Raw genomic sequence first — 16,617 nt, forward strand, 5'->3', positions numbered from 1 at the left:
TTTTCAACTTTGTGCTGCCTTTAGTATTAAGCAAGTTTAAGTTTAAGGATATATATATATATATATATATATATTTGAGATAGTGTCTGACTCTGTTGCCCAGGCTAGAGTGCAGTGGCATGTTCATAGCTCACCACAGCCTCCAACTTCTGGACTCAAGCAATCCTCCTGCCTCAGCCTCCTGAGTAGCTGGGATAACAGGTGTGCACCACTATATCAGGAAAAATTAAATTTTTTTTTTTGTAAAGATGGGTTCTTGTTATGTTGCCCAGGCTTATCTTGAGCTCCTGATCACAAATAACACTCCCACCTCAGTCTCCTAAAGTACTTGGATTACAGGCCTGACACACTGCTCCTGGCAGCAAGTTTGAAATTTTTGAATAGTAAAATCCATCAGTCTTTCTCTTCAAAGCTTCCGAATGTCAGGTCTTTTCCAAAGGAGGCCTTCTCTGTCTTAAGTTTATTTATGAACAAATTCTGTTTATTTTACTACCTATGTCGCATTTCTCCACTGTTTAATCCATTTAGAATTCATTTTTGTGTGTAGTGTGGAATAGAACTCTTCCCACTCCATGAAAGAGGCATCCAATGTACGGTGTCTACCTGCAGACTGGCTGGTCCCCCTCCGGAATGTTGCCATGCCAGAGGCTTGCTTGGTCTCTGTTAGCTGGGTGGGCACTCTGCAGTGGTGGTAGCCTGGTCAGTCTTGGGGAGGAAAAGTCAATGTTGCTGAGCTGGTGAATGGCTTCCACCCTACACCCCGTTGACCATTGCACATACTCTGTTCTGTGCGCCAGGCAGCTGACTATGTTGTCCTGTGTTGGCCTCTGTCATCTGCTTGAGTCTGACCAATGACAGGTATTGGTGGGCGAGCAGAAGACAGAATGAGAGAAAGGTCAGAGTGTTGATTCCACTTGCTCTTTCCCTGACTGGCCACAGATTTGTCCTCTGTAAATAATCCTTTTAACTCACGTCAGTCCAATCTTTTGAATGTTCTCTAAGTGTCCTGCAGGGACTTTGATTCATAGAGCAATAGGAATGAAGTGAATGAAAATGTGAAATGACAAGGTTTCAGATGGAAGGAAAGCCGGCAAGGCTGACACATACAATAGAATTTGATATCAATTTAGCCAAAAATCTGTGAATAAGGAAATACTGAATGAAATCTATCATTGATGGCCACTCTAATTTTTTCACCCATTTGGGGAGGAAGTTAATTGTTTCAGCAATTGCTAGTTGTTTTGACACTCTGGAGTGTTTAGCTGAGATTTAAAGTTTGTGGCCATGTGTTAGAACATGACACGTGATCTCCCAGGATGAATATTTGTGTTATTTCTGTTGGGGGAGGAAGAAAGAATCTTGGAGAAGGAGGGAGTGGATGGTGCTACTGTCAACACATAATTAAAAGAATTTTTTCAAGGTCCTGTGTTTCAGGAACCTATGATTCCAGTGCGATAACAAGAATAAAATGTGGCTTGAACTACAGAAGCTTTGGAAGAATTTTTAGTGATTGCATACAAAACCCTTTGACCCAGGTCCTAAGATTTGCCCCATGCTTTAAACTCCTTTAAAAATAACCTCATTACAGCTGTGTGAAGGATGGCCATATTTTTATCTACCTCCTATAAATCAAGACACCATGCTGTAGACCTGGCCAAGATAAAACAGTAGAAAGGTCGAATTAGCAACTTAGTGCACCTTCTGTTATGGTATATTAATTATAGGTGGATAATAGTTAAGGAGTGGAAATCCACTCTACACAATTGTGATTATCTCCTTATTTCTCATTTAACTGACTTAAAAAAACTGTCCATTTCTCCCTCTAATTTGTTTTGGGCAGTTTGGTACTTCCTACTGATTCAACTACCATGAACTTAGCAGGAAGGGATTAAAATGTAAATACCGGCCAGGCGCGGTGGTTCACGTCTATAATCCTAGCACTTTGGGAGGCCAAGGCAGTTGGATCACTTGAGGTCAGGAGTTCGAGACCAGCCTGGCCAACTGGTGAAACCCCATCTCTACTAAAAATACAAAAATTAGCTGGGCATGGTGGTGCATGCCTGTAATCCCAGCTACTCAGGAGGCTGAGGCAGGAAAATCACTTGAACCCGGGAGGCAGATGTTGCAATGAGCCGAGATTGTGCCACTGAACTCCAGCTTGGGTGACAGAGCAAGACTCCATCTCAAAAAAACACAAAAAGCAGAAAACAAAATGTAAATACCCTTGATCGGCTGTTCTGGTGGGAGGCGGGGAGCATGGGACAGGGGAGGTGTTGTCGTTTAGGGATTTATGTGGAGAGTCGTGAGACACCTGATTCTGCGCCATGGAAATCTCTTCCTGCCGGACTCTAGGCAGAAGGTGCCATTTCCCATCCATCATGTTTTAGCGAAGGCCATCTCCTCCTTCAGTGTCCTGATCACCTACAGGGACTGTACAGAGAGTTCAGTTAGAAGAACAAAGAGCAATAGAATTTCCAAGACACAGCCAATATTTGTCAAGCCAATTAGGAGAAAAATAAAGCCTCCATAGAAATAAATAATAATGAAGTATTTAAATATTAGTTACTGGTTAGCTTATTTATGGTTTGTTCATCCAAGAAATTGTAAACTCTGTAAGAGCAGGGAACATCTTCTTTACCAGTCTATGTTTAGTTCCTAAGCAGTGCTTGGCCTATGGTATTTACTCAATGGCTATTTATTGAATGAGTGAATGAATTCACAAACAAGGATTTAGCACAAAGGACTCTGAAAAAATGAAGGAATCCTGAGCACACGCTGTAGGGTTAGTTAGATCACCCTGAGATTACAGAAGGTAATTAATTCAGTTCATACCTTGTGTTAGGCAAAATAATAGCCTGCTAAAGATATCTGTGTAAAGGGGGAATTAAAGTTTCAGATGGAACTAAGGTTGCTAATCAGCTGATCTTACATTAAGGAGTTTATCCTGGATTTTCCTGATAAGCCCAATGTAATCATAAAAGTCCTTTAAATTAGCCAAGGGAGGCAGAAGAGGGAGTCAGAGTCAGAGAGAAATTTGAAGGTTTGCTGGCTTTGAAAATGAAGGAAGAGGCCACAAGCCAAGGAATCCAGGCAGCCCCTGGATGGTGGACAGGCAAGGAAACAGCTGTCCTCTGGAGCTTCCAGAAGGAACCCAGTTCTGCGAACACCTTGACTGTAGCCCAGTGAAACCCATTGCGGACTTCTGACCTGTAGAGCCAGGAGATAATAAATCTGTGTTGTCTTAAGTCATGACCTTTGTGGTGATTTGTTATAGCAGTAATAGTAATCCCTGTATGTAGTAGATATTTGTTAGTTTTCACCTGTCTCCCATGAACAGTGCCCACATTATTCTTTGGGGAACTCCCTTTCTCAACCCTCCAGGTACTTTGTGTAAAGTCAGTTTCCTTCTTCATATTGGATGTGAGCATGTGATTCAGACGTGGCCCTTGGGAATGTTATATTTGCCTGGTCAAAGTTGTTAGTTAAGGGTTGGTCAGATTTGTGTCCTTTAAAAGTAAAAGTGTTTTTCTCTGGGATCCTGGGGAGCAAGGCTTGTAGGCTTGAACTCTGGAGATGTGGGGAGCTGTCCCACCACCATGGAGAGCCTAAAACTGAAGCCAACATGGAGGAGCTCAGAGCCAAGACAGGGTGACATATTGGGTCTTCGGACCAAGCTGCTCTTGAATTTTACTATTACATGAGTCAATAAATTCCTTTTTCTGCATAAGCCAGTTACTTTTGCTTTTCCAATTCTATCATCAAGTTTCAGTGAGGAGGCATAGGAAACTAATAGAAACAACTCTATGTCTTTTATAGTTCATGTTTACATGTATGTGTGATATAGTTTGGATATTTACCCCACCCAGATCTCATGTCAAATTGTAATCCCCCATGTTGGAGGTGGGACCTGATGGTAGGTGATTGGATCACAGGGTGGATTTCTCATGAATGATTGAGCATTATCCTCTTGGTACTGTCCTCACAATAGTGAGTGACTTCTCACAAGTTCTGGCTGTTTAAAACTGTGGTCCCTCGCCCTCTTTCTCTCTTGCTCCTCCTTTCACCATGTGATGCACCTGCTCCCCTTTCACCTTCCACCATGATTGGAAGCTTCCTGAGGTCTCCCAGAAGCAGATGCCGCTATGCTTCCTGCACAGCCTGCAGAACCGTTGAGCCGATGAAGCCTCTCTTCTTTATAAATTACCCAGTCTCAGGTATTTCCTTAAAGCAATGTGATAATGGACTAATACAATGTGTGTTTGTAGATATATATGTATATAATACACTGTATATATTCTCATCATAGCCATTCTCAGTTGCTTTTTCATCTTTGTAAAAATCTGAGTTAAATATTTCCAACCCCAACACCATCAGTTATAGCTCTATAGAGTCGGGTTGTCTGCTTGACATTACGTGACTATTAACATCAAGACTGTATCAGAAAGACAGTACCCTATGATGGAAGTGTGCTGCAACACATCTTAATTCTGTCTTTGAATGTTCCACATTATAATCTTGCTTAGCATAATGAAACGCTTCATCATTTGAAAACATTAGCTATGAAAGGTTTTAAGTATTAACAGGAGGCCATTTTTAAAGTGCAATAAATTTTTTAATGATTTGTCTTCACTAAATAATTTCACTTGATTTTCTCAATATTTAACTAATCTATTTCTTTGAAACTCACCAACTTGTATTTTGACACACCAGTGGCTTTTCTTAGTTGAGGCTTATCTCATCACTGAGTTATTCAGCATCAAAGAGTAACATTTTCTCTCTGATTGTGTGTGTGGGAGCCTCTTGTAGGAGATTTCATTCTAGGTTTAAGGCTGTCATTCCCTTACAAAGTCCAGACTCACCAGTTCAAGTGCCCACCATGGCCAGGCAGGTAACGAGTGAAGTGGGTTGGATGGGGACTGTGGTTGATCAGAAAGCCCACGCCTGTCTAGGGCCCCTGCCGCTCAGGACCAGTGCTTGTTCTTGTAGAATGTAAACTCCATTGCTGATCTTTTAGGTTTTCAGCAGAGGCCAGAAATCCACATATTTATCTACAGCTCTGAAGCTTTACCTATAGGATTCAAATTAAAATAAAAAAAATACTATGTGGGTGAAATAAATCCTAAACAAACAACAAATCCATGCTTATCGGCTTCACTGTGGCCCCAGGCCACCAGTTTGTCCTTCCAGAATACATTGACTCATCCGTGCATCCACAGATGTTGTGAGTCTTACTTTGATCGTTTGTCTAATTGTGTTTATTGCACTCTGGCTTCATTTTCAGGTGTGTTGGGACATTATTAATCCTGACATGCTCAAAACACTAGTGAGGAAAGGCATGCATTTATGATGGGAGAATATTCTCGAGAAAAAAAAAAAAAACTGCAAGAAAATGGTGAGAAAAGGACCAAAGTTGCGCACACATACTGGATGAATCATTAGGGAGCTGGCATGATTCTGAAGGAGAAAGAGAATCCTACAATGTGTGACAAGTTCATGCCCTTGCAATCTACAAAATTAGCAAGAAAAGAAGAAAAGTGATTGAGAAAATTAAAATTAAAGAGTGCTTGACTAGAAGATTTAGTCTGAAAAATAGATGCCTAGTAACCTAACATTAATTCAGAAGGCTAGCAATTTGTTGAAGAACTTAAAAATTAATACCTTGAAAGTCCTGCTGATATAATTTTTATGGCAACCCATGGTCATGTCCATTGGATCAAGGTCTATTTTGGTGATGAGGTAGTAAAATTATGAATATTGGAGCTATTAAGGAATTTTCTGTGATCTTTGAGGGTGTCACCAATGAAGAGATTTATTTGCCTCAGCAGATTTTCAATATTGATGAAGCTTTTTTAAAATTGTGGTAAAAAATATATAACATTTACCATTTTAATCATGTTTAACTACACAGTTCAATGGCATTAAGTACACCTGCATTGCTGGGCAACCATCCTCACCATCCACCTCCAGAAATTTTTCGTCATCCTCAACTGAAACTCTGCAAGTACTAAACACTAACTTCCTATTCTCCCTCTCCCAGCCCCTGGTAACTACTACTTTCTTTTTCTGTCTCTATAAATTTGACCACTCTAGGTATTTCATATAAGTGGAATCATACACTATTTGACTTATTGAAGATGTTTGTGGCTGGGCACGGTGGCTCATGCCTGTAATCCCAGCACTTTGGGAGGCTGAGATGGGCAGATCATTTGAGGTCAGGAGTACGAGACCAGCCTGGCCAACATGGTGAAACACCGTCTGTAGTAAAAATACAAAAGTTAGCCGGGTGTGGTGGTGGATGTCTGTAGTCCCAGCTACTTAAGAGGCTGAGACAGGAGGATTGCTTGAGCCTGGGAAGCAGAGATTGCAGTGAGCAGAGATCTCACCACTGCACTCCAGCCTGGGAGACAGAGCGAGACTCTGTTTCAGAAAAAAGTAGAAGATGTTCTTTTTTACAAAAAGATTTATTCAGTTAACAGATATTTGTTGAACTCCTTAGTATGTGCAAAATAATGATTTACTTGCTGAGGAAATTGTGGTGAAAACAATAGGCATGGTCCTTGCTGTTGGGGTGAGGGTCGGAACAAACATAAAGTGAATAAGATAATTTCATAGTATACTTTGAATATGTAAAATCTAAAATGCTGTCCAGGCACAGTGGCTCACGCCTATAATCCCAGCCGAGGCCGAGGCAGGTGGATCACCTGAGGTCAGGAGTTCAAAACCAGCCTGGCCAACGAGGTGAAATCCGTCTCTACTGAAAATACAACAATTAGCCAGGCATGGTGGTGGGTCCCTGTAATCCCAGCTACTTGGGAGGCTGAGGCAGGAGAATCACTTGAACCCAGAAGGCAGAGGTTGCAGTGAGCCGAGATTATGCCACTGCACTCCAGCCTGGGCAACAGAGCAAGACTCTGTCAAAAAAAAAAAAAAAATGTGAAACGCCTATTAGGTGTCCAAGTGCAGATGTTGAGGGGACAGTAGGGTGACAGATTTACCTACCGTGGCATGACTGGAGGTAGAGAATTGGAGTCACTGTCATCGAGATGTTATCTAAGTCCACGGACCTTTCGGTGGTAATCCAGACAAAGTGTAAACATATTCAATGAGAGAGCCTAGGATGGAGCATGACAGAGCCTCACATTTGGAAACCGACCAGTGGAGAAAGAGACCAACAAAGAGACCCAGACAGAACAGTGAGCAGAAGGTGAATGTGCTGATGTAAAAGCCAAGAGATGAGACTATTTCCAGAACGACCGAATGGCCGGCTGAGCTGAATCCTGTGTGGAACTGGGGAAGAGGCAAAACAGATAGCCATTGGCTTCTTGGAGTCTAACTTATTACCTTTAGAAATTAAAAAAAATTTTTTTTAAAAGAGATGGGGATCTTGCTATGTTGCCCAGGCTGGTCTCGAACTCATGGGCTCAAGTCATCCTCCCACCTCAGCCTCCCTAAGTGCTGGCGATCCTAACTTATTTCTAAATAAAAGACTGTCCCTAAACAATCTTTGGTCAAGCCTAAAAAAGAGTTTAAAACATTTCAGCATTTTTTTTTTCTCTGAGGCAACTCGGGGCAATGATTTGCATAGCAGGTCATGTTTTAGCATAGACAAAACACTATTTTATACTCTGATGGAAATTTAATACTATTTTATACTCCGATGGGAGTATAAAATCAAAATGATTTTATGTGCCAGAAGTATTATTTTTCATTAATCAAATGGTGCAGGTAGACAGGTAAGAGAAGAAGAGAAAGAATGACAAATTCTGATGATTTTAATAAAGGCACGGAGGCTGGGGGATGATAGTCGCTGGCAACACTCAAGGCTGTTAGTCACCGTCTCTTCATGATATCAGCCTGGATTATCAGAGCAGACACCACAGGGGAACGATATATGAAGACTTACATTTTCAAACCCTTTAAAAGATATTCTTCACGAAATCTCAACAAAAGCTCTGTGTGTACCCAGTAACTGCTGTACAAGATTTAGGGTTTCCTTAAGATCTCCCAATTTTAGTTAACAGGATCTTCCTGGTCAATAAATTTAGGGCAAAAGTGGTTTAACAGCCTAAATAAACTGTCGAATTTCTTCTCTGAACACACAGTGTTTTCCTTCTGTCTCAATAAAACCCGCAACCATTAGAAAACATGCCCCTTTCCAAGCGAAAGCAAAATGGTCACACCAGGGAAATCGCCGCATGACATCTTCTCAGCTGCTTTTGCGGCCACACAACTTAACTCTCTCCAGATGTAACCCTTCATTCCTCCCACCTCCTCATAATTTTTGTCTTGAGTGAAACTACTAAAGGAGGTTTTTCTCTTTTTTTTTTTATGTGAACTCAAAAGTGGGAGAGACTGAATTGCAAGTTCAGTGATAAGTACTTGATAGAGTGGGTTTTATCTCCTGACCCTGGGATGAACATATAAGGGTAATGGTATTATGAGGAAAAAAAAAACCTAACAGAAATGGGTCAGAAAGACTAGATTTTAAAAATCATGATAACTCATATTGGAGTCTACAGGCTGCCAGGGGATCAGCTGATCTATACTGGACTTGGGAGGAGGTGGCTCTGCTCCTTGTACCTCTAACTTTTATTCTCCTCCTAGGATAAGCAGCATAGCCCTGGCATATGCTTCTTATGGTGACAGTAGAGGTGAAGAAGACCAGGCTTCATCGTGCATGTGCTTTTTCCAACATATTTGCTTTCCATTTGCTAATATCCCACTGGCCAGAGCATGCCATGTGGCTGAACTCAGAAGCAAGGGTCAGGGAAAGCTAGTTGGCCTTTTGATGGGAGGAACAGCAAAGCCATGTGGCCAAGGGCTTAGATAAAGGGGAAAGTGAAGGATTGGGGCTGCTAATACAACCTACCGTTTAGGGGCATATCCAGTTCTCCTAAATGAGATCATTGAAAGGCATTGCAACACACGAGGAAAAAAAGGTCCTAACCTTCATGCTACATATGACTTCCCCATTGTCCATGGGATGAAGCTCTTTGCAGGGATTTCTGTTCTTCGTGGCTCCCCTGTCCCTGACTCTGTCCCTGTATAAACCTGCCTTTTTTCAGTCTCCATGCTGTAAATCTCATCTGCATTGAGGGAAACTCCCTTCTCTCTCACCAGACCTCTCCTTAGAGTCAGTCCATTCTTCTCCAAAGCATTACATTTCCTCACACTTGAGCATTTAGGCTGGTAGAATGTTCCTTAGGATGCTTGATGGTGCGTTTTGACTTCCCATGTGACACCTTTGAGGTTTTTCCATGAGCATGCATCACAAACTTTCTTCTTTCTCCACATACATATTATCTCTCTCTCTCTCTCTCTTTCTCACATACACACACACACACACACACACACACACACACTTCACACATATTCCTCTAAAGTCCTAAGGATAAATATTAATTCTTGAAGACAGTCGGGTCTTCATAAAGAGAAATAAGAATATTGTCTGTATTTCCCTCTCTTTCTGTCCGACCATAATGAAATGCTGTCAGTCCCAAGATGGCTTCACATCCCACAACAGGCAAAACTACACCATCGCCTTTCTTTCTCTGACCCAGTATTCAAGCCAGAAACGATGATTATCTTTTCCCTCTCTCCATCCTACGGGGGAGTTAGGAGAAATTCATTCTTCTAATTCTACACACAGCATCTCAATTCAAAAAAAATGTATAGCGTTTCAACATCACATAACCTGAATTACATATGAACAGAGATTGCTGTTGATGCAAATGAACAGACCTCCTAGGTTAAGGACTAAATCTGAATTCTGTTTGTCTGGGTTAAACTTTAATAACTTCTAGTTTAAAGAAGATTAAAAAAACTGTTAGATTAATCCCCTAAGTAAGGAGATCTTTAGACAGCAATTGTTTGGGGCCATTGCATCCCAGTTATTTGAGGTTGTAGTTTCCTAAAATGAAACAGAGAAAGGCAAGATTTTTTGATTTGACAAATGAAGTTTTCTCTGCCATTTAAGCTTCTAAGAAGTAGCTTTTTCATGTAAGGAAAATGATTTTAAATACACTGTTCTAAAATTCTGAAATCCCATGGCCTTGGGAGTCAGTTCCAACCTTAGCAGATGACCTAAAGAATGAGTTTCTCTATGGAGTATGTTGAAAATTAAATAGCATAGGTATTAGCCTGTTCTCATGCTGCTAATAAAGACATACCCGAGACTGGGTAATTTATAAAGGAAAGAGTTTTAATTGACTCACAGTTCTATGTGGCTGGGGAGGCCTCACAATCATGGCAGAAGGCGAATGAGGAGCAAAGTCACATATTACACATGGTGGCAGGCAAAGAGAGCATGTGCTAGGGAACTCCCCTTTATAAAACCTTCAGATCTCATGAAACTTACTCGCTATCATGAGAACAGCAGGGGAAAGACCTGCCTCCCACTGGATCCTTCCCACGCCACGTGGAAATTATGGGAGCTACAATGCAAGATCAGATTTGGGTGGGGACACAGCCAAACCATATCAGCATATATCAAAATTTTTAGGTGTCAGAGAATGTTGAGAATGTTTAATCATGTGCATGAATCTAAATAGAATTCTGAAAATAGAGGGGGACAAAATGTATGTGGTTCTCATTCCCAACTCTTTGTAAACTAAAGGAAGGATTCAGCTTTGTAGTTTTGTATCTAGCAGCCCTTCGCAGATCTTAGCTCCTTTTATTCTCTGATTTTGGGAGAATTTAAAAGGGATCATTGAGGTCATGGCAAACCATTTCAACCTCATTATTTTAAACGGTTCTTCCCCTGCTTTCAACATGTGTCTAGTGGGAATTCTCCATATTTGTTACCTGTGGCAGGTTGTAGGATCCTGGTCTCTGGAATTAGGCAGACCTAGATTTGAATGTCAGTTCTGTCATTTGCTATGGGGCAAACCAGCAGAGGAAGCTACGTACTCTGTCTAGCCTGCGATTCATCAGCAAAACAGGGATCATTTCTATATTGGCAAAAATTCTTTCCTTGGACAAACTTTTGTCAGGCTCCTCTGAGCCCTCTCCTTGACCAGAGCGAAACCTGGGCTTTTATCTTTGTCCTTGTAGTATCCTATTTTAGCAAGAATCCTAAGCTCATTTGGAAACAGCTCCCATCCTTTACATCTGACCAAATTCCTCCCCCTCACCATGCCCCAGGTGATGTCTGATTACCTTTGTCTGCCTCGGCCTTAGCCGGAATCACCCCTGACTCTGATGTTTCCTCTTTGTGATTTTCCATCCACCAACCACCACCCTACTCCTTGTCTATAATCCCCACTTTTCCTTGTTGTATTCAAAGTTGAGCCCAATCTTTTTACCTACTGCAAAACCCCATTGCCATGGCCCCTACACCCACGGCGATAGTCCTGAATAAAATCTGCCTTACCATCTTAGTAAGCGTCAGAATAAATTTTTCTTGGTCAGTATCTGTCTTGTATGGTTGTGTTAAGGATTAAATGGAAGATGCACATAAACTACTTAGCGGAGGGCTTCATACAGAGTGGATGCCTAATGCATTTTCATTCTTCCGCTTCTTTTTGTTTTTTTTTTTTTTTTTTGAGACGGAGTCTTGCTCTGTCACCCAGGCTAGAGTGCAGTGGCGCAATCTCGGCTCACTGCAAGCTCGCCTCCCGGGCTCATGCCGTTCTCCTGTCTCAGCCTCCCGAATAGCTGAGACTACAGGCGCCCACCACCATGCCAGACTAATTTTTTGTATTTTTAGTAGAGATGGGGTTTCACCGTGTTAGCCAGGATGGTTTTGATCTCCTGACCTCGTGATCCACCAGCGTCGGCCTCCCAAAGTGCTGGGATTACAGGTGTGAGCCACCGTGCCCAGCTGCATTTTCATTCTTATTGCTATTAATGTTGCTTTTATGATGTCACCCTCAACTCGTTCCTACTTTACTTCCTCTTCCTCAGAACAGTCCATTAGAGACCTGGGGTCAGTGTTTCCCCCAGACATTCTCCTCTTCAGGTTAATCAATCCCAGGTGACTCAGCTCTTCCCTGCGTGGTGTGGTTGAGGCATCTCCTATTTTTGTTGTTTTTCTCTCAATGATGAAATGCAGCTGGTGTCACTGATGCCTGGGGCTCAGGGGCCCAGAGAGACTCCTTAACCTGAGTGTGGGGTGAGAGGCCACTGGCCAAAGGGAAATATTCAGTGCCCTCCACCTGGAGCTGGAGCCACTCCTTACATATAAATCAATGGAAATTCCCCAATCAATACTGGGAAAGAAGGCAGTGGGAAGAGCAAATAGGTGGGGTGGAAGCAAGAGAAAAGGGTAGCTTAGGGGACCCGCAAGCCAATTGCCCAACCTGTGAGACCATGGCGATGTCTGTGGGCAGGCACAGTTCACTCTCACCAGTGGCACCAAGGGCCCTGCCTACTTTTGCTTGGTAAATTCACTTCTACCACAAGTGTGTGGCCCAGTGCCACATACAATATTTGCCCAGAGAATGTTCATTATCTTTATTTTCTTCATTCTGTCACCCACTGTGGCAACTGTTTTTCCCACCACTGGGTCACTGCAGATTTAAACAATGTCTTCTCTGTGTTAATAGTGGGCTGGGGACCAAGCCCTACAGCCCAAATACAGGGACTTCCTCTCTGCTTCCCACTAACTCAGTGATCAGCATCCTTTGGGTTATAACCAGCGAGGAATCTACTCACATATATCATAAAACTCATATTTATGCCTATTGCCCGTGAGAATAAAATGATTATTTCAACGGACAAGAAAAATGGAGAAAGAGAATATGGCTGCTGGTAGTAAGAAATTGCAAAGCAAGACAAAGCAGATGAGTAAATTATATGAAAAATGCAATCGCCTTAATCTTGTAATATGTGCATACAGGCAGTAAGTGAAGGGAAAACATAAATATGTATAAATCTATTATGCACTCAGCAAACACAAGCATATTACCTGGGTGAGTAGAAATCAAAAGACTGATGTAAAGATATCCTCTTTAAAATCTTTATCCTATCCTTAACTCACATACTTAGGAATTTTATTTTTATTGTTAGAAACAGGGTCTTGCTCTGTTGCCCAGGCTGGAGTGCAGTGGTGCAATCATAGCTCACTGCAGCCTTGAACTCCTGGGCTCAGGTGATCCTCCCAGCTCAGTCTCCCAAAGTTCTGGGATTGTAGGCAAGAATCGCCATGTTCAGCCTAGAATAGACACTTTTGGGGGGATGTTATGAGTTGAATTGTATCCCCTCCAAAAGACATGTTGAAGTCCTACCTTCTGGTATCTCAGAATGGGACCTCATTTGGAAAGAGGGTCTTTATAGAAGTAATCAAGTTGAAATGAGAAAATTTAGGGCTGACTATAATTTAATATGATTTATATGTCCTTATAAAACGGGGAAACATGGACCCAGGTCCTCACAGAGGGAAGATGATGTGAGGACATACGGGAACACGATGTGATGAGGGAGTATCCATGTACTGCGTTTACAAGCCAAGGAACACCTGAGACTCCCAGAAGCTGGGAGAGACGCCTGGAAACAGATGCTTCCCTAGTGCCTTCAGAGAGAACACAGCTCCCCCAGTACCTTGATTTTGGGCTTCTGGTGTCCAGAACTGTGAGACAATACATTTCTGTTGTTTCAAGCCATCCAGTTTATGGAAATTGGAGCCCTAGAAAACTAATACGGAAGAAAACTATGGAGTTTTGAAAAATTAAAAACCCTTATGGAAATAAAAATTATAGTTATACATGTACCTTTCAATCAATGAAGTAAATGAAAGTGGAAATACAAAACTTTAAATCCAGGAAAGTCCAGTTATTGCTTAAAAATCAATCCCACCTAAAAGTTGGCTAGCAGAACAATTTACTAATGACTTAGTTGTTTCTACAACACAATCAACAATCAAAACAAGCCATAGCACAGAAAGATGAGGAGCCATTCCTACTGTGTCATATCATGGCACCAATAGAAGTTAAATCCAGTTGGGCATGGTGTCTCACGCCTGTAATCCCAGCACTTTGGGAGGTCGAGGCATGTGGATCACCTGAGGTCAGGAGTTCGAGACCAGCCTAGCCAACACGACGAAACCCCGTCTCTTCTAAAAGTAAAATAATTAGCCGGGTATGCTTGTTCATGCCTGTAATCCCAGCTACTAAGGGGGCTGAGGCAGGAGAATTGCTTGAATCCACAAGGCGGAGGTTGCAGTGAGCCAAGATCATGTGCGCCACTGCATTCCAGCCTGGATGACAGAGCAAGACTCCGTCTCAAAAAAACAAGAACAAAAACAAAAACAAAAAAAACACAAAACGTTAAATCCAAGACTTTTTATTGTCAGGAGGTCCTGGTGTCAGGCTACATTTCTATATGGATTTTGGCCCATAATCACAAATAATGGTGAACTTGCTCATAAGTAATTCCAAAGGTAGATGATATTTGGGGGGTCGGGAGAGTTTTAAATTGCAAGCAGAGTTATACCTAATACACGCTGGCCATCCTGAATGTGCCATTGACTTATGTATCACCGGGGCATTTATCGTTTTACTTGGCTCCCAAAATGAGCCTAAAGTTTCAATGCTTTAAATTTCTCATGCTAAAGAAATCAACATTTTAATGTAATCAGAGTTCTGGAGTAGAAAATCTGCTATACTTGGGGAAAAGAATATTAGACCCTAGGGAGGTACCGTCTTAGCATTTATGGACATCAACCAAAGATTTGCATGCTCTAGATCTTCCTGCGGGCATCAGAATGAATGCTCTTTCCTCTACAGGTAACCTGTGAGGATGGTGCAACTTTTTCAGAGGAAGTGTGCAATCCACAAGAGAATTCTACCTTAGAATTCTGCAAGGTCCATTTCGCCCAGTCTAGGCACCCAAATCTCAACTCAACATTTAGGAAGTATTGCCACAGTTAAGTGTCTACATATAAAATGATGGGAAGTGGCAAAGAGATCAACAGAATTCATTGAGAAGACTGACCTCCCACCTCATTTGTCCAGCTACAGGGCATTGGACTATGATGAAAGACCTCACAGGAGTTCCTCTTCTTCTTTGCAATGAATATGTGCAGGCTTTAATCAGTGGGACTGGCCAAGATGGAGCCTTCTTGTGTATGTCTCAGGCAAGTCTTGCCCCACACAGGCTAGTTTATACTGGATTGAGTGCTTTGCTCTTCAGCATCAGGCCAGGCATGGTGGCTCACGCCTGTAATCCCAGCACTTTGGGAGGCCAAGGTAGGTGGATCCCTTGAGGCCAGGGGTTTGAGACCAGCCTGGCCAACATGGCGAAACCCTGTCTCTGCTAAAAATACAAAAAATAAGCTGGGCATGGTGGCATGTGCCTGTAGTCCCAGCTACTCTGGAGGCTGACACATGAGAATTGCTTGAACCTGGGAGGCGGAGGTTGCAGTGAACTGAGAGTGGAGTGATCCTAGCTCACTGCAACCTCAAACTCATGGGCTCAAGCAATCCTCCTACCTGAGCCTCCTGAGTAGCTGGGACTACAGGTATGCACCACCATGCTAGGCTAATTTTAAATGGTTTTTTTTTTGGTAGAAATGGGGGCTCACCATTTTGCCCAGGCTGCTCTCAAACTCATGGCCTCAAGCATTCCTCCCGCCTCAGTCTCCCAAAGTGCTGGGATTACAGGGATTACAGGATTACAGCCACTGTGCCTGGCCAGGTGTAGGTTTTGAAGTGTGAGTGGTATATAATACAAAGTGAAGGATTCATCCTACTGCTTGCTGTGGGGTACAGGGTAAACACCCAGATAAGTTGTTCTCACTGGGATTCACGAATGCCAGAGAAGTGGCAAGTATTTAAATATCTTATGGGTTATGTGCTCATAACCCATAAGATTGGTTTATATTCTATTATAATATAATATAACCCATAAGATTGGTTTATATTATATTATAAATTGGTTTATATTGAGTGGCTGATAAATATTAGAACTCAAAATTAAATGTGTACATTAAATTTCCTAAATTCTAATAAAATGTAAATTAACATAAGGTAATATTTGAAAACAATTACCAAACTATTTAAACTATGCTGAAATAATTGGGAAGGAAACGGTACACTTAGGTTAATGCAAACTAACTTTGTCCTTTTAAGAGCAACATGTTATCGAGAGCTACAAAACTTTTCATATACTTTGACCAAGCAATCTCATTCTTGAGAAATTCATTCATTGGAATAAACAAAAAAGAAACTCTAAGTATGTAAGTATGAAAGTATTCAATTTAATGCCATTCTTCTTCTTCTTTTTTTTTTTTTTTTGAGGCCATCTCACGCTGTCACCCAGGCTGGGGTGCAGTGGGGCTCACTGCAACCTCAACCTCCTGGGCTCAAGCTATCCTCCCACCTCAGCCTCCTGAGTAGCTGGAATTATAGGCACGCACCACCACGCCCTGCTAATGTTTTGTATTTTTTGTAGAGACTGGGTTTTGGCATGTTCCCCAGGCTGGTCTCAAACTCCTGGACTCAAGCAATCTGCCCGCCTCGGCCTCCCAGAGCGCTGGGATTAAGGCCAGAGCTACTGTGCTGGACTTGTAATGCTGTTCTTAATATAAGAAGCTGTGAACAGCTATTCCCAATAAGAGGGGGATGGTTAAATGAACCATGGTTCACTAACTGAATAGAACATTTACTATTACAATCGCAT

The sequence above is a fragment of the Pongo abelii genome, chromosome 8 (genome assembly GCF_028885655.2).
Source record: "Pongo abelii isolate AG06213 chromosome 8, NHGRI_mPonAbe1-v2.0_pri, whole genome shotgun sequence".
NCBI lineage: Eukaryota > Metazoa > Chordata > Mammalia > Primates > Hominidae > Pongo > Pongo abelii.